Source organism: Pipra filicauda, unplaced genomic scaffold (genome assembly GCF_003945595.2).
Source record: "Pipra filicauda isolate LSUMZ 115617 unplaced genomic scaffold, ASM394559v2 scaffold409_size848515_pilon, whole genome shotgun sequence".
Lineage (NCBI taxonomy): Eukaryota > Metazoa > Chordata > Aves > Passeriformes > Pipridae > Pipra > Pipra filicauda.
Genome location: NW_024104542.1, coordinates 714,889 through 734,955, shown reverse-complemented (window position 1 = coordinate 734,955; position 20,067 = coordinate 714,889). Strand labels below are relative to the sequence as shown.

Here is a 20,067-nt window from a genome sequence, read left to right as displayed (position 1 = left end):
TTCTCTAACAGGTTTTATATATTGATTCTTTAAAGCAAATGTTTACTGAAAGATACTAAAAATGCTAAACAAGTAATAAAGATTATTGTAAACGACAAACTGAACCTTATGAAAAGTGCTAAAAAGATATAAGATATACTAAGGAAAAATGTGGTGCAAATATGAGAAAGTTAAGACAAAAAGGGCTTTTCACTCCCTCCCACATTCGTTTATATCTTATTTTAACCAAGAAAAATTGTCAAATTATCTCTTTTCAGATCCTTCCAATGAAGACATGGAGATCTAATTCCAGTCAGTGAGAAGTCAATAAAACAACATATCTGAAAATTTCGTTGTGGTTCATAGCATGTTATCATGCTCCAGGTGAAATTTCTCTACTATGAAGTCACTTATTGCACACAGGAAATAGATTTTTGTAGTAAAGGAATTGAGATAGAGTAAATAAAGGTTATCAATTAATCCATTCCTATAGTATTGCTGAAATTGTTGTTCATGATGAACAGCACGGTCCTACTTAAGTATGCGTATTAATTTGCAAAAGACTATTTGAGGAGAATCTTAATGTACCTGGCAGTGCAAGAGTATCAGAGCACATACATTTTATTAAATAATTTGCAGCTGCTTAGGACAAAGAATTCATTAGACGACCTTTTCCTTTTTATGTTGTATTTCATTTCCTATGTAATTAGCTTGTACATATTTGCTTCACTGGAGACACACAGAATAAGTGAAACTGTTTCCTCATAAATCTTGCTACATATATGCAATGATGACTTTCTCCCATTCTTCATAATATGTCCTTTACTCAGGACATATCTGACTTACTACAGTTTCTCTGCTTATAGTCCACAGTCCTTGCTAGGATGCATGAATCAGAACACATCCAAAAATATCCAGTGCAGGCAAACTGTGTGGTTCTTGAGTTTATCAAAAAAGACAGACTCAAGCAAAGGCTTAGGGAATTTTCTGAATAAGATTATACAGGAAGATTTAACCAGCTCAAATAAACCAAGTTACACATTAATAAAATAACAAGGGAACAGTGAACTACTGTTATACTATTGAATTTTCTGTATGGGTATTACGTCCAGATACTACAAACAGTTATTCAAGGACTTAATTCCTAAAGTATTATTTATGCACATCTTTCCATTGACTTAAATAAGCCTACTCATGTGAGCTAAACATAATATAGGGGTTCTGTTTTACATTCAATAAACTTGATTTCATGCTCTAATAACATTGCTGATTTATTTCTTCCATTAAGTAATCCTCTTGACTTTTTGTAATAATTAAATTGTAAGTTGTTTTCCAGAAAAGATGAAAGTAAAGCTAGGTTGCAGAAAGGAGTAGGAAAAAAACCGTGGTCATTATACTTGTATATCAAGACTTTATTAATTTACCACAGACACTTTCTTTTAAAGTGAAGAATTAAGACATTCAGCAGCTGTACTTGCAGAGATAAACTGTGGGGGCGGGTCTGAGAGGCACAGAGGATGTGCCCAGGTACAGAGCCCAAGGAGCATGCCCCAGAGTTAGTAAACTGGTTGGTTAAGAAAGTCACATGATCCGTAAGGATAAAAGGGCGCGCGAGTTTGAATTAAAGCTCTTTGTCCACAACACCGCACGAGGAGCATCAATCATTCCTTGTTATACAAGGGTCGCCGCTACAATAAACAAATTTATCAGACATCAAGTCTTTCTGCTATGTTTGTTTAAAAGACATTAATAAGTCTGTTTCATTTCATTCCCAGTCTCATGCTTTTCATTTGATGATGCTTCTCTGTGGTGACATACTGAGGTATTTAAAGAAGATTCTCCTGAGCAGTTTTACAGGCTGCTGACTGTATATACACATCTTCATACTTATACACCCTAATAACTTACTAAGAGTAATTCATTTCATGATGCACTGCAAAACAACGCTTCAGATTTGAGAACTAAAAGTGATTACATCGACATTCAACAACACTCAGTTCCTCTTCAAAGATGGTGCAACTTGGAATTCTGATTCTAGCTTAAGAGAATAGCATACATTCAAATTTCTTCTCTGCAGGTTATTTGCCAGAAATTAAGCATTCTTTTTCCTTTCCCCTTCTCCAGTTTCTGAACTGTGAATCTTTACAAAGTTTCACACATTCTGGTTTTTTAGTCTGAGCTAATTTTCTTGTGTATCCAGGATGCACTCCCTTTCCTGTGAAACCTTTCAGATTTGTAACCAAGTTAGTCATGTTCTTGCATTGATTTCTCTCATGCCCAGCTGCAGTTCTATCCCTGACCACTGAAGAGCTCCTCTTCTCTCGAACAGTCTCCCACTCAGGTTTACGATATCCATTCTTTTGATTTTCTAATAATGGTGAGATCTGAAACATCCCAACTGAAGATATTTTCATAGAGAAAAAAGTATCCTGTGATTCTCTAGATAGAACTTGAAGGGAAATATAGCAAGACCTGGAAAACCACATTACTTTTAAACATCAGTTGCACTTGAAGTCTCAGAAAAAGGATCAATACACAAATACGTGAGTAAGGACATTTAAAAATTGTTTTATATATATACATATATATTAAAAACTTCCTTGTCTTTCTCATTCTTAACCCTGATATCAAATATTATCCAATATCTCCAATTATTTTTCTTTCTTTTCTAGTGCAAAAAAGAAAAAAAAGAAACAAAAAAAAAATAGTAGCAAACCAACAAGAAAAGAAATAAATTAAACCAGAGTGCTTTTTTAACTTATTCTACAATAATCACTCTGGGGATGGCAGGCTGTATTTGTCTGATCCTCATGTTTTCTAGACTAGTGTAAGCACAGAATACGAGTATGTATGTATGCATGCAGTAACAAGAAGTTCAAAATCATCATTTGGATACTTATGCAAACCTACTGATTATCAGAATATATAATTTCCTTGCGCCCCCACTATGCACTGTGTGTGCTGTTTCCTCAAAAGGTGTAACATTTCCTACATGGGAAAGGCGTATTCCTCAAACAAGGAGAATGTTTTGGAGCATGCTTAGACTAAGAAGCTCCTTGAAGACAGAAGGCAGGAAAGGAGACTGTGGGTAAAGGTCCCAAACAACATGCAGAGATCAAGAGTTGCCTCAGAAGTATAAAAGTCCCAGTCACCATGAAAAATGTACCTATTTTTGGAGAATTTTATAGAATTAATTTACAGCTGTAACAGCTGTGGAAAGTTGCTGGTTTGAGAGTAAGCGCAATAAAATATCCACTGTACGCAATGGGAAGGAGGACAATTTTGTTATTAATCCATTTTTTTTTAACCCATTGTACTCACCAGATTTCAGAAGTTTCATACAAAAATCTAACAATCACTTGCAAAGTCCTTTACAGTGCTAACCTCAAAGAAGAGGCAGCAGCTGCACATCCCATTAGGTTCACAAGGAGAGAAGAGTGAGACAGAACAAAATTGTTCTCCACCTTTCCTTCTCAGCTTCTTTGCTTTTCTCTTTTCTTCTTCTTCTCATCTTTTTTCCTTTCCTTTTGAAAAAAAGAAGTCAGTTCTTCTCATGGAGCTGAACCAGTCAGTCATGCACTTCAAACATAATATTCAGTGGAGGAGAACTGGTATTTTGTCCTATTGAGGTGATAACAAGTCCAGGTTTTTTTCCCCTTAGTTATGTAGAAGCACACAAACATGCTACTGTCAAAATCCCAATGGTCTCCAGAGGCCAAAGGAAAAAAAACGAAACGATTTTCCCATATGCACTACTTTACCTAACAGTGATTTACACAGCAGGCATTAATTTTCATCTATCTTGTTGCTTTCTATCCCTGCTCAAAATTGTGAAGGATCTCACTGAGTTTTTCAGTTTTTCAGCATGTCTCACTCCTAACCTTTTATCACTGAATGTTAATCTGCAGTCAAGGACAAATTTTGCCCAACTATAGAGTTTTCTTGCTTAATTTTTTTTTTTTTAATAATTGACACTCACTTTTCTTCTCCCTCCCTCTTTTTAATCTCTCTCTTTGGAATAAGAGATGCTTGCAAGAAGCCTTTAAACTTGGTATTGCCCTGACATGAGGCTATTCTGGAAAATTAACAGAATCCCATCAAATTTGACGGTATCAGAAGCAATTTATGTTTTAATCAGAAAAAAATAGAAAAATAAAGTTTTTCATCCTGTTTAGTGTAGTAAGTGCTCAGCTGATCTTGAGGCCTGTAAGATGTGAGGAGGTATCAGTAACTGAGGACAAAGGAAAAAGAAATCCTGACACTATTAATGTTGAAATCCATGGAGCACAACATTCCCTGACATGAATATTGTACATATTTATGGTCATTATCTCCCAAAACAGGTCAAATTGAAAATGGGAAAAAGAGAAGTGGATAAGAGAAACAGAATGGACAAATGAATTTCCCCTCTTTCAAACTGAAGGAGAAAAAATTTAGGTTAGATATCAGGAAGAGATTCTTCCTTGTGAGGGTGGTGAGGCCCAGGCACAGGTTTCCCAGAGAAGTTCTGGATGCCCCATTCCTGGAAGTGTTCAAAGCCAGGCTGGATGGAGCGCTGAGCAATCTGGTCTAGAGGGAGGTGTCCTTGTCCATGGCAAAGGGTTGGAATGAGATGATCTTTAAGGTCTCTTCCAACCCAAATTTCTCTGATTCTGTGATTCTATAAAGAATAGTTTCTGTATTCAGAAATGAGTAAACAAATTTAATTTTTTCAGTTTTGGAGGAGGAAAAAAAGCAATTACAGAGGAATTGAACAGATGCCTAGAATAGTACAGCCAATATACACAAAATCAAACATGGAACAATTATTCCTTATTTTTCGTAGCACAGAAAAGGAAAATTGTGATACTACCACAGTCACAGTCAGCAATTCAAAGTCATCAGAAGGAATTACATTCTCCACACAAAATGTGATTAAATAGTGAAACTCACAAGAGACCCAAAGTATAAATGAATTCACAAGAAGATGAGATAAGTTCATGCAAGAGATTTCAATTCACAGCCACCAAATACAGTGGTTTGATGTAGCCGCTGGCTAATAAAGTCATTAATCTCCTTATTGCTGGAAGCTGAAGGGGGAAGGGTTTCTCTGATTTACTCTGGTGTTCCATGCTTTGACTAGAATCTGCTACTGGGTATTGTTGGGGACAAGCCACTGAGCTGGACAGACAATGATCTCCCTCACTGTGCCCATTCAAAGCTTAAAAATAAAACGATACTCAAAGCAAATACTTCATTTTCAAAACCGCTGTGTAATAATTTCATAACAAATTATTTATAAAAATAGACTTATGAATGCTCTCCTAAAGTACAGTATTTAGATGGTCAATACCCATATTTCGATATTTTGAATGCGGAACAAACAGAGGGCAACATACACTGTATACAGAAATGTAATTAGCTACACTAATAAAACCACTGAATTATTTAACCTTTTGGGAAAGCACTTTCTAAGGTATTGGTTTACAAATCAGATTACAAAACTGAAAAGCATTTGACACCAAAGGGTAACATCTACAATGTCTCACCCTAATCATTAGTCCCAAGACTTAAAAAATTATCACTCAAACCAAGAGAGATTATCATCAGTCCCAGATCTTGGGCTGAGTCTGTCTGCAAAGATTTTGTTTTCCTCCTTCAGCCAATGAGAATTCAATTACAAAAAAAAAATAAAAAATAAAAAATAAAAAATATAAAAACGTACTGTGAGTGAATTAGATTAGAGACTGGTAATTGCAGAGTTCATCTACACTGTTTCTCTTGTATTTCTACAGTATCAACCAGCTGTGTTTTTCCTGAAAGCAATATTGAAAATACAACAGCAGCATCTGAATAGCATAATTTACATCTATCTTTTAAGTTGTTTTTTGTAAATGTTACCTACTTCTAAGGTAAATTTTGTTCCTTGGTACAGTGAGTTGATTGTTTTAGTGAGTAAAATATAATGCAAAGTGTTGTTGAAACTGAATATCAGCTTTTGCTCAAAGCATATCCTACTTTGCCTAATGTTAACAGCTGAAATTGTGCCTCAGACATCTTTTCCACCTTACTAACTGAATGGGCAGTGGCAGATTCATTTGATATTCATCATCACAGCATATAACCTTTCCATCATTGGGGAGGACCATCCTGGAATTACACCATTATGAGAGGAATAAAGTCTATACATTGCACCTTTGGTAGAGCACAGAAGACACTTAAAGAAGCTAAAAGACATCTGACCCCACATGCTGAGATGCATGGGGGGGAAAAGATGGGACTGAAAGCTCAAGGTTCCAGTTCTCATCATGAAGATTTCAGTCACTCCCATTTAATTTTTTTGCTTGTAATCCAGCCATGACCTGCTGAATTTCTGATCTCCTAAACATTTTACCAGCCGTACCAAGTAGCACTCATGAGCCTGATAAAAGACATCTCCTCTGGATGCCTCAAAGGTCTTTGCTGGCCAAAAGTACCGAAATACCTAAATTGCACCATTCCAGAACAGTTTATTCCACAGGCCTGACTGAAGAAAAGGGTTTTTCGCTTGTTGCTGATATCTCAAAGAAGCCTGCTCCAAAATAGGTAGAAGGTCATTCAAATTGGTAGAAAAATACATCAAACTTAACATAATCTTCCTGGAAAATAAAATGTTTTTTTCTCTATTCACCTCTAGTCCTCGTGATATATCTTCACATGGATATATACACACATACAGTCAAGTGTTCATACCAATCACTCAGCATCTGGCTTTAAAGTGTCAATATCCTCCAGACATACAGGAAGAAAATACTGAATAATAATGGCTTATAAGTATTGCCATAAATAATTCTATGCTTGTATCTTGTGCATACAGTGCTGTTAACTTTCTTTTCTGATTCTTTTGATTTCTTTCCTTCACAAACCATTTCCATAGCGAAATTCTTTTCTAGTCAAATTTCATCACAGTATGTCATGCCAAATCAGGGACACACAGGTTAACCACAAGATACAGTAGTTCTGGGCTATATATCATCTTCTTTCATAACTGACAGTCAACACACTAAGCAAAAGTCTGGGAACAGGGAAATATTTGACAAAATAAGGGTCTGTTGCTTTAGGGGAGCCAAAATTTCGCCTTGCTTGGTGAGACATAATTACTAGAACCATAAAATAGACTATGATAAAGGTAATTCATTTACTACATGAAGGAGCCTAAAGAATAGTTAGCAAATTTTAGTGGCAATAAATAATATTTCACATCTTGTTGTCCTGTACCTTTCTCAGTTGCCTTCAAGTATTTCCAAATTCATCAACTAAGTTAATTAATGAAATAAAGCTCTGAATTCATTTAAATGAAGACAATGAGAGTATGCTCTAACACATAAACTACACACTGTCCACTACACTGAGATACACCTCTGTTAACATCAATATTCCCTGTTTTGGAATAAAAATCTGAATAAAGCCTGAGCATCATGGAAGTAAGAATATATGTCATATTGTTATACTATTTCCAAATCTTGAATGTCTTCTGATGTATCTTCTTTTAATGTTATACTGAAACTAACTTTACTTGTCACCTAGTTTAAGCCATCTTGTCCACAGAAGAAAACAACATACTTAGAAAGCCTTTCTTCAGCAAGAGAGTTGTATCAGCAGGAGGTTTTAAAGCTTTTTAACTAATAAAAAAAAAAAAAATCACAGATTTTAAAAACAATAACTTAGTAACTAATAAAAAAAAATATATATGTATGTGTATATATGTATATATTTTCCAGATACTTGAAAGTGATTCTTCTGACTCAATACTGAAATACAGCATGGAAGTTCAAGGAATGAGGGACAAAAACATTTTGCCTAAATACATTGTCTAACGCATTCAGAAAGAGACAAGAACAGTGCCTTTCTGAAGTATAATGAGTTGGATAAAAAAAAATAGTGTATGTAGAACTCTTAACACCGACTGAAAAACAACCTGACCTACAATTAAAGGATATTAGAGAGTGCAGCTTCTGGAATTACAAAAGTAAGAGTGTTGAAAATAAGGAGTATTACACCAAGGTTAAAAAGCGGAGTGATAATTATATAAAATTATATTTCCTTTTTTGTTTGGTTTTTACTTTTTAAGTCTTTCCTGACAACTAAAACATACAGCAGAAACAGTTGTTTTTTTTCTTTAATCTATATCACAAAACCTAATGCAGCATTTTGGTGTGCTTGGGCTCACAGTTTTGGAAGACAATGCACACTATCTATCACACACCAAAATATACACAAGGCATCTACTGAGCAAGTTTCCCTCTGCTACTCCCCTTTGGCATAGCTTTGCTGGCTACCCTGGAATGAATCACTTGGCCAAGGCAGCACATAACTCACAGATATCTCTTTCCATTTTACCAGCCACATTTGGAGTTGTCACTGACATTTATAAAACATTCAGTGAATTAGAATTTACCACAGGCTGCAGGGGAATTTCCACTCTGGCTCATGGAGCACCTCTTCTCCCCCATTCTTCTCCCACCTTGTTGTCTGCAGGGTGGTTTCTCTCACATATTTTCACTCCTCTCTCTGGCTGCTGTGCCACCAGAGTTTTCCCTCCTTCCTAAATCTGTTATTCCAGAGGTGCTACCACCACCTCTGATGGGCTCAGCTTTGGCCAGCAGCAGGTCCATCTTGGACACAGTGGAATTGGCTCTCTTGGACACAGGGGAAGCTTCTGGCAGCTTCTCACAGAAACCATCCCTGTAGCCCCGCCACCAACCAAACCTTTGCCTTGCAAACACATACAGTTGTTAGAACCATATAAATTTTGCACTCCTTGACAGCCGTGGCACATTTTGGTCACTTGGGCTCTGCATTTTAATAAAGTAACATTTAATTAATGTTGTCTGTAGTTATAACACATGACAAGACCTTAGTCTCAAAACCATGTTCTGAAATGAATATTATTCCCTCGAGATTTATGATGGGAACAATATTTTCATTTAACTGAAGGGGGAGGTGAAACATCCCAGAGGTATACACATTTTACTGGAGAAGGGAATTTTCTTTCTATTTCCAGTGTGCATATGCTGTTTTCATCCCCATCATCTCAAAACAGAGGAATGAAGCATTGACCATGAGAGGAGCAAACAAGTTAGTGAATTTTGTCTATTTTAGAAGTTTCATGAAATAAAGATTAATTACAACTCCTCTGAAGAGCTATGTCTGCCAGAACATAAAAGGTACCTTGAAATTACGAATATTAAAAATTTAAAGTATTTTAAATCATATACTAAAACCCAGAAGAATTAAAAAAACAAAGGCAAGTAGATGTGCTCCTCACTGCAGGAAAGTTCAGAGTAGCTATAATGTAATAAAAATCATTTAACCCCTACTAGATGAGTTTTATCGAGTACTGATGATTTTCCTCTCATTTTCACTTGAAGATAATTCACTGTTATCAACTTGTAAGATGAAAAAGAAAATTGAAGTTGGCAACCGAAAATTTTCAGATTGGCATAAGAAAATTATTTTTGCACATACCACCCCTTATTTCAAAGAAATTTCTCTTTTTTTTTTTTTTTTTTTACAGCAGTAGAATTCAAACATCTTAAGGAAATTAAATGTCTCCAAAAATAAGTTATTTTCTGAGCAAGCATTTACCAAGCTTTAATATTTCGTCAGGTTAACAAGTACGTACTCACCACTTTGACAGTTCACTCACATATTTGCAGATATGTGTGTAAAAGATACAGAAGATGCTCAGAGTGTCTCAGAGTAAAAGCCAATACACAGTACTGAAAAAGAAACATAAATAGCAAAGAGAAAATTAAAAGGACAAGTTTAGTCCCTTGCTGCTGCAAGTGAATAAAATAAACATTTGCATACACTTTCCAGCCATTCTTCGCACAGATTTTGCTGTTGTGTCATTCTATGTAGTTATCTACTGCTCAGAATATTAAAAAAAAAAAAATCCCAAACCAACCAACCCACAGCCAAATTTCACACGTTCTGCGGTTTAATCAGAATTTTAGGATTCTTACATACATAGCTGTAGACGTGTCACGTTCTGAATTCAATGAGCTTTCTTACAAAGTATTGTTTTTCTAAACATATTTTGAGTCAAACGGTCAGGAGCCAAGCAAGGTCATTCCCAGCAAATCACATGGTGATTGATCCCCCCAAAAAATCCCACTTCAGTGAAAACTATTACATATGTATAAAAGACAGAAAAAATAAAAAAAATTAAGAGTACACATCAGAGGGAAATATTAATCTTTTGGGAGAATGGTGGGTCTGTAACCTCCAAATGGATAATTTCTTTGGGTTTATTTTGTTTTGTTTTGTTTTGTTTTTTTTTTTGCAGAAGGGTATAGTGCAAGTAATAAATACGGTGATAGCTCTAGAAATAGAATGTAGAGAATAAAATGGTTTGAAGCCAAAAGCTAGTCATTTAGGTGGCTAGCTAAAAGAAGAGAAATTCTCTGCTTCCAACATCCTTGCTGATATTGAATGGTTTTATTTAATTTTTTTATGTAACTCCACAGGGAAAAAAAAAAGTGTATGCAGTTTTTCTAGTTGATCATGGTAGACTAAAAACATCCATGTCTTAAAAGCTTCTGTCAGTAGCCTTTGATACAGTAATGCACTTAATATTGGTACTCTGACCCCTTAAATTTCAGAATAGGAATGCTATATGTTGTAGAAAAGAAACCATTATTAACCTTTTAATAAAAGCTTTTGATATTCATTTTTAGTACTTCACATTGAAAGCTCACCTTCCAGAAAGGCTATGAAAAGGTGAAGAACACAGCACAAGACTAATTCTCATTTAAAAATATTTTTTTTGTGTCTTTCTTCAACACTGATAAAGATAGTACTGGCATTAGTGCAGAGTAATTTTTGCAGATTGCTTAGCACTTATGTGCCATAAAAATAAGTTTACTGGATCACCCATCATGCCGTGACAAAATGGTTCTATTTGCATGGATAACATATCTCAGTGTATTTTTCACCTCACTTGAAATCTATGCCTAAGGAAGTTGATGATCACTGTACAAGCTCCATTTTCAAACAGTTAGCTCTGGTAATAGAGTTCACTACTCAGTTGAATTACTGCTGATATGTGTGGAAGTTCCCTTTGATTCACACCACTGCTCCTGGCTGGTACTTTGCTGGACAGAATTCCTGGTAGTGCTCTATCATTGGTGGCACTGGTTCTCCAAGGCACATACTTAAGTGTAACTCTGGACAAAATTAATGTACGGAAAAGGCATTTTTCCAACTATTTTTATATTTAGAATCCAAATCAGTACCAGACAAAGAATAACCACAGCGCCAACTTATTTAAATAATATTCTCTGATAAATTTTGGAGGCCTAAAAGCAGCAGGCACAAGCCATGAAGCAGAAGCTGAAGCAAGCGAGAAAGTAAAGTACCTTCTTGGCACACTGAAAATACTGTAATAAGACATGCTGGAGCAGACAAAGGGATAACTCTTCCAATACACATCAAAAGCTTCCAAATGTCATTTCTGGGGCCCACAACATAAGAAGAACATGGCTCTGTTGGGGCAAGTCCAGAGGAAAGCCATGGAGATGATCAGAGAGCTCCAACACCTCTCTCTGATGCCAGGCTGAGAGAGTTGGGTTTGTTCAGCTTGGAGAAGAGAAGGCTCTGGGAAGACCTTATAGCAGCCTTCCAGTACCTAAATGGGGCTTGCAAGAAAGCTGGGGAGGGACTTTTTACAAGGACATGTAGTGATAGGACAAGAGGAAATGGCTTTGAACTGAAAGAGGGTAGATTTAGATTAGGTACTAGGAAGAAATCCTTCACTATGAGAGTGATGAGGCACTGGAACAGGTTTCCCAAACCAAACCATTCTATCATTTTATGATTCTGCAGCCAACAGAACAGTAAATGTAACTCTATTTGCTATTTTCTTCATGAAAATCAAGATTAACTACATAAAATGATATTGAAAAATATTTAAGGAATAAGATATATTTAGACAGAAGTTTAGCATAAGATAAGCTAAGGCTAATATTTTCTTCACAAACTTAAAAGTATATAAAATCAGATCAAAATCCAAAACAAAATCAAGATCTCTCTAAATAGTAGAAAACATTAATTACAAGGACAGGTTAAAATGAGAAAGAAAGTTAGGATGTACAGGGGGATGCAGAGTACCTCAAAGTCTTAAAAATATTAACTAATGTTAAAAATTAGCAAAAAAATATTCATTTTTATGGAAGTGTATAAACCATAACCTTCAGATTTCCGTAACAAAAAGAAATATGAATTAGTTTAAAATGGAAACCAACACATTCCAATGAAAGGTCAAAGGGAAATAAAAATTGCTTCATTTTACAGTCTGTTTGTTGGTACAAGAGCCCCTGAAATAAATGACATGAGGAAGCTGTAGGAAGAACACCTACATAAACACCACAAATAGGAAACTTTAATCCAGCACAGAGAGCTGTGAGTAGGGCCTGTTTGCTTCACCAAATAATTTTTAAAGCAGACTAAACTGTAGTATGAATGCATCCAGTGTGACAGACACATTTCTATTGCATTTATCTGCTGAAATCAGCCCAGTTGGAACCATTGGAAAAGGATGTGGGACTGCTGGTTGACGGCCACATGAATATGAGCCAGCAGCATACCCAGGTGGCCAAGCAGGCCAATGGCATCCTGGCCCGTGTCAGCAATAGTGTGGCCAGCAGGACCAGGACAGTGACTGTCTCCCTGTACTCAGCACTGGTGAGACCACGCCTTGAATCCTGGGTTCAGTTTTGGGCCCCTCACGACATGAAAGACATTGAGGGGCTGCAGCAGGTCCAGAGAAGGGCAACAGAGCTGGGAAAGAGTCTGGAGCACAAGTCCTATGAGGAGCAGCTGAGGGAGCTGGGGATGTTTAGCCTGGCAAAAAGGAGGCTCAGGGGAGACCTCATCACTCTCTACAACTACCTGAAAGGAGGCTGTAGACAGGTGGGGGTCGGCCTCTTCTCCCAGGTAACCAGTACAAAGATGAGAGGAAATGGCCTGAAGTTACGCCAGGGGAGGTTCAGATTGGATATTTGGAAAAATTTCTTCACCAAAATGGCTATCAAGCTTTGGAACAGGCTGCATAGCGAAGTGGTTGGATGATCCCTGGAAGTAATTAAAAGGCATGTGGACTTAAGGACATGGTTTAGAAGTGGACTTGGCAGTGATGGGTTAATGGTTGGACCCAATGGTCTTAAGGGTCTTTATCAACCTAAGGGTCTTTATCAGCCATGTTTCTATGATCCTATGATTCTAAGCCACAGCCTTTTGAGGATTCAATAAAATGGAAGCTAAACCCAAAAATCCACAAAGTATGCTACGTATTCTCCATTCTCTTTACCTGCAAAAGTAACATTGGGCCCTTAAGACCCTATTACACACTCTTTTCACAGAGTGTTTGAAAGAGTGAGACAACAAAGTACCACCAAGATTTTCTACAAACAGACACGTCTCACCCTCGCTAAAACAAAATAATTTCTAACACTGTCCGGTTCCTTTTGCACTTCAGCACTTTGATGAGGAACCAGACCTGATATAGAATCTGCTTTCTGCAGAGCATCACTAAATTCAGCCATAGGAGCACCTTCACAGTCCGATTTCCAGCCAAAGTGCTGATAAGAGAGAAAGGACAGTGTGGAATGAATCCACCTTGCTTACCAGCTCACCCATTCCAAATTTGCTACGGACAGGCTAAGTACTACAAGGCTTCCCATCCTCCTTGTGTTAGTTTTTTCCCCAGGGAAAGAATGATTGCTACTGCAACTGCAACTTTATAACCCTTGCAATTGCTATTATTATTTCTATGGCAGAAAATGACAAAACATTAGTTATTCCAGATAGAAAGGGGATACACACCTTGAAGGTCAAGGTGTGTATATAACCCTACAATAAAATTACGTTTCCTTTTACCAATTAAACTATCAAAGTGAGAGAAAGAAAAAATAATACAAATAGGATTTGATTTACCTGTTCCATATTTTTTAAATTATTTTTTTTAACCCAAAAAACATAGATATATTGGGAGGAATTTTGTTGTTTTGTTTTTTTGGGGTGGAGGTTGTTTGTTTTTTGTCAGGGTATTTTTGGATCTGTTTTCCTTTTTTTGTTGTTGTTGTTGCTGTTTTTCTTTTTATTTTAGACATTTCAGTTTGCAGAAAATATAACAAAGGAGATGTGAGCAAGCTGGGGAGTCAGACTAGTCAGACTATACTTCTTTTTTATCCAGTAACTTGGGACTTCTGGTGTTCATCTAGCTTTGGAAACTCAGATTTGGTTATCTCCAGTTTTGGAGAAAATATGATTCCATATCTTTCATATGGAACCATACAGCTACAGGGGATTTCAGAACAAGTCCTGTGTAAATCATAGAATGACATAATTGCCTGGGTTGGCAGGGACTATAAAGATCATCTAGTTTCAAACACCCTGCCATTTGCAGAGACATCTTCCACCAGACCAGATTGCTCAGAGCTCCATCCAACCTGGTCCTGAACTCTTCCAGGAATGGGGCATCCAGAACTTCTCTGGGAAACCTGTGCCAGCGTCTCATCACCCTCACAGTCAAGAATTTTTTCCTAATATCCAATCTAAACCTACTCTCAGTTTGAAGTCATTCCCCCTTGTCCTGTCACTCCAGGTCCTTGTAAATAGTCTCTGTCCATTTTTCCTGTAGGCTCCCTTCAGGTACTGGGAGGCCACAATTAGGTCACACCGAAGCCTTTTCTTTCCCAGGCTGAACAATCCCAGTTCTCTCAGCCTTTCCTCACAGGAGAGGTGCTCCATCCCTCTGATCAAATCATTACCTTGTTCAGACAAAGTTTTCAATATAACACAAACTGCAGCTGAGACTCCTACCCAGAGCAGGAACCTCCTAGGAATTTGTATAAAGTTGTTCACTTCACCCAGCAAAATTACTTTTTTAGTGCAGTAATTGCCAAAAGAGAATAATACAAGTTCACTACTGTGACTAATGGCAACAGACACCGGTAGAAATTCTCAAGATGTTACTTTAATCTATTTGAAAAAGAGTTGGTTGACCAGTGGGCTTCTCTAAACAGCTTCCTAACATAGGGCAAAATATGGTCATCGCAGTACGTGTTGTAGTCCAGCTGCATGCTGTCATGTTCACTTTTGCTCAGGAATAGTGAATCTTTAAGTATTTTACATCAAGCCACCTCTACAGAAAAACAGAGATTCAAATCCACTATAGATACCCAAATGAAAACCTTTTAGGTAACCAACAGGAACAAAATGTGGATCTTTCATGACCAGGGCTACACGGTAACCACAAATAATTTAGGAAAATGCTCTGGTATGCACAGTAGGGAGTTCCTCCAGCATGCCAGTAATTTTCAGTATCAATCAAAATACACAAAGCAACATGCAGAAGTGCTGGAACAGCTTTCGTGTCAGGTAATCCTGGAATGCAAAAGCAGTATAGTGCCTTTGCTGCCCACCTCAGCTGTACTTCTCATCTCCCAGGAAAACCAGCCGTGCACTCATTTGCAATACAACCTTCCATGCTCATTAGAAGATTTTCTTTAAGCTCATAGTTCTGAATTGCTTTTTGCTCCTAGTCAGCTTTACAAAACATCCTTCAACTGATTTCATTATAAATATATATATATATAATAAATTAATATAAATGTGTGCATATACACACAATTTTTACTAAACAGGACTTTTGCTGCCTTGGATGACCTGCTAGGACATTTAGAGACATGCTGCCTGTGATTGATGTGTAAAACTGGAGCATATTTCTGAGATTAAATCAGCATGGAAGGTTAAAGGGTCATTTATCTTCTTCCACAAATTTATCATTGCTATTATGAAAACCTCATATTTGGATTTCATTATCCTTCAGTCCTATCTTGATTTTCTGCTACTCTTGCACCCTTAGAAACGGGTTTAGGTATTTCTCATGAATTGCTATAAGAGTTCCATCTGAGTAGAATTTTTTTTTTCACTGAAAATGGAGTTACCAATAATCAGGGGAAAAAACCCCAAGCTATTAGTGATACCACAGAATGCCATGTACTTAGGAATTCCTTCCTTTTTCCATTCTTGATTACCGTGTCCCCCTCCCTACCCTTTTTATGCTTCTAAAACATAGATTAGATATTAAAAAAATTATTCTCAGGTTCATTCTTAAATCTCTATGTGAAATATGTGTGGATGTATAGCTTCAGAATAAAACTAAAATATATTTGAAATTCTTCTGAGTACTATTTTTTGCTCAGTGTTCTGCATCCACATTGTATCTCCTCTTTAGACATGGTCTCCAAAAACTAAAACAGAGATCAAGCATGATAATGCAGATACAGGAGAATTTCATTACCAGTTTGTTTAAAGAAATATTATAATAGGATTTGGACCATCATTTGCCAGTTGTTGACTCAAATCCATCTCAGAAGTTAATTTCAATCATTGCAAGCTCCCATTTTTCTGATCCAGGCACAGAAAAGTTGCTGCTCTCAGCCCAGCGTTTAGTGGGCAGGTGTCCACATCATAAAATTTACATTGTATAATATATTATAACTTAAACTAGTTATTGATGCACTCAGAAGTGTTTATGTACATTGATGAGGCACAGTAGGAAGTGTAGTTAAGTGATGCTCATGCTGTACTCAGCTGAGTAATTTTGATAACAGCTCCTCATAGCAACAGCTGGAAAAAATACAGAGAGTAAGAAAGAGAAAAGGATGATGACAACTTCAGATTCAAGAGTCTATCAATGTAAGAATTTTCATAAATACCTGAACTGAAAAAATAATCCATAACCATTCTGACTATTGAAATATTTATTATAAATTCTTATACCTTGAGGCTCTAAGAACAGGAGTAGCACAATAAAAGGACTTTGACCGTCATATTTTGGAATAAGAAATGACCTCTAGTCTGAAAGAAGAAAGAGCAAAAAAGTTAAACAGCTTGTTCCAGGTGGATAGAGGCAGGCTGGTGCTCCCATCCCTCATCTTCTCCCAAACACCATCCACTCTTCAGCACTAAACTTTTGGTAGTCAGCACCTGACAAAATGCAAATGCAGATGTAGAGATGTAGAGATTTGATAAACTTCAAATAAGAAAAAAAAAAAGAGAAAATTGAAGTGATCAAGACATCACAGTGGCTGCTGACCTTCCTCCTCATCTGTAAAACAGATGCACAGATGGAGCAAAAAAAGCATATCAGCATTCTGAGGAGGTTACAATCATTTTCCAGACAGAACATTCTTCAAAATAAGAATTTATAAAAATTTTAAATCAGTTACTAGAGTGAATACATAGGGAAGTATATCCATAAATCCTACAAAGAATAACATTTTTTTAAAAATCCAACATACAAAAAAGGCAAGCTAAATATTTAGTACAGAACTTGATGATTCATAAATTACAATGAGCTTGGAATGAAACCTTGAATTTTACTGTTTCCTCTCTTCCATCTAAATAATTACTTTGGAAAAATCACAGGAAGGTAGAAAAAGGCTGTATTACAGACACGTTTAACCAGCTAGTCCTTCAAATTCAACTCATTCAGCTACTAATTAGTTGTAAACGTTATCCTTATTATCAGCATAAAACCTTACCTTGGGGAAGCTCAAGCCCTCTCTTTTTTCGTCTTCAATAGCATAACACGATAAAACTGTGAGCTCCAGTAGCATGGCACTGTGCAGGAACCATCCATAATGGGAATCCCCTGCCAAAAGAAAACCAGGAACTTTTTCAGACATCTCAGATGGTTTTATTCCAGATGTACACCATGTTTTACAGTAAAAATATTGGAACTACTACTCATGGAAATGAAATAATGATTTCTATTTCTCATTGCGCTATAACAACTTTTTTTTCTGCTTTTCTGACAATGACTTTTTCTTGTTTCATTTACTGATGTGTGTAAAAATTGCCCTTTTTTTTTTCTGATTATTCCCTTCATCTCCTCTACAGAGATAGCCACTTAAAAATCCTCACTATACTAGGTATTGAGTCAAGTTTTCAATTCTTTATTAGTCACAAAGGATGCAGGTATGACTTTCTTTGGTTCTATGCCTTTTCAGTCTCTCTTTTGTGCAACAACAAAAAACTCTAGTAAAATATGGATTTCATCATTTTCAATACTGCCTGTGGACTTTCTCATTTGTCAGTCCTAAATCTCCCAGTTCACCTCTTCTTTTTTATTTTTTTTCCAAGCCAATTGCATTTTGCTTCATTAGTTATAGCTGTCCAGAATTCTTTGCTAACTACATTCTTTATTCATCATCTTTACACTTTTAAGCATTGGATAACAAATAACTTTTTAGGTTCAGATACAAGAATTTGTTTTGAATTTTAAAGAGCTATTAATTTTCTACTTTCAAAGAAAAGCACATTCATTTCTCCAGAAAGGTTATTCTTCTTTCCCAATAAAGCCAAGGAGTGCCATTAACAAGACCACAAAACTGCCCGTTGAATAGAAGTTTGATTTGTTTCCTCGCTCACTCTCACTCTTCATATTTGATGATGCATGCTTTTGACTTCTCGACTGTATTTAATTCCTCCTCATTAATGACACACTTGTCTCTTATCCCTCTTTGCAAAGATCAATTATTGATCTGCATTAATGTAACTGATGTATCTCTCACCCATCTATTAGCCATGTGTTTTCAAGCATGTAATTTAACTGAATTCTTTCCTCCTGTTACAGTTTCTCTGTCATCCATTTCTGACAAGCACTGTACTTGCTTTTATTCCTGTTCTTTGTGCTTCATTTTATCAAAAAAACCCCAAACCAATCGAACTCTGTGCTCATTTTATAATAGTCATTGCTATTAACTGTAGTAAAAATAACTTAATCACCACAGGTTTTTCTTGTTTTGTTCTGAGAAAATGCAAACTATTACTCAAGAAACACATTAAACATTTAAAAAAGTAACAGACTTGTAGGCTGGCACTGAACAGATCCAAACACGTAAAAAACTGTATTTATACACTAAGGTTCTATGGCTCTATACTTCACATGTGATGTCTGCGTAGCAAAGTATTTCTCATAGCATCCTCCTCAAAATCCAAGCTGTACTATTTCTAATAGAATCAACTGCTCTGCTCCAAGGGCCTGAATATTTAACATCAATATCCACATACCCTCTGAATCACACTGCAACTGAACAAACCTATAACTTGGCCCAGGTACTCTAAAGATCAAACTCCCACTGTGAGCACCAGCAGGCCTTGTACAATCTCGCCCATGACATGGAAGTCACTGCTCTTGCAGGAACTAAAAATAGTGAGGGATAAGTATACCAGTCACACCCCCTTTCTGTCACCAAAAATATGCCTCTTCACCACCAGGGGCTATGAGAAGTTTCTTAAGGCAAGTACACTTGCATTGTGACCCACTAGCTCATTGAATTTTTTAACCTGACTTTTGTACATCTTTGTCTAAAACACCTGGACAACTACGAAGACAGGCATAACTTGCAGTTTCTTCTCTTGAACTAGCTTGACCTTAATCATTAAATAGATATAAAACACCTTCATATAACTTCAGTATGCGACAAATCAGGCTATATTCCTAAGAAAGACTGCTAGTTATGAAACAAGAATGTGAAAGACTTACTGTACCTCTGAGTAATCTGTTCCAATGGTTGCTTGCCCTCACTTCCAGCAGTTTTCACCGTCTTTCCGGTTTGGACTTTGCTGACTTCAACTTCCAGCTGCTGGATCCTGTTAGTCTTTGTTTGGCAGATTAGAGAGACCACTATTATCAACTAATAGCACCATACCCTCCACAGTCAATTCCTCCTTTGCAAGCAGTAATTCAACATAATTTTTATATGCAGATTAATAACTCAGCGAGAAAGGCAGACAGGAATACACTCAGTACATTCAAGTTGTGTCAATCCTTTTCACAATAATACTGAATTAATAGCTATGTTATTATTTAGATTATTACCTCATAAATTGCAATCTATTCATATCCCACAGCTAAGCAGCATGTAAAAACTCCAGGTAGCAAAAATCTGTATTTTTTCCAATTAAAATACATAAATATGCCCAAAAGCTGTAAGAGTACTAAAGTACAGGGTTCCCCTTTCAATGGCTCACTGATTAGTCAAATTATTTTCA

At 36.5% G+C, this 20,067-nt stretch overlaps 1 long non-coding RNA gene across 2 annotated transcripts; it reads right to left on the bottom strand.

Annotated features, from left to right (window-relative positions):
- Positions 1 to 9,557: 9,557 nt before the first annotated feature.
- Positions 9,558 to 19,819, bottom strand: LOC120324045. Of its 2 annotated transcripts, XR_005565048.1 has the most exons (4): positions 19,564 to 19,819; positions 17,553 to 17,662; positions 16,789 to 16,866; positions 9,558 to 9,719 (listed from the first exon to the last, which is right to left on the bottom strand). It is a non-coding gene; the product is annotated as an uncharacterized LOC120324045 (long non-coding RNA). The 2 variants fall into 2 exon arrangements; XR_005565047.1 differs by lacking the exon at positions 16,789 to 16,866.
- Positions 19,820 to 20,067: the final 248 nt, after the last annotated feature.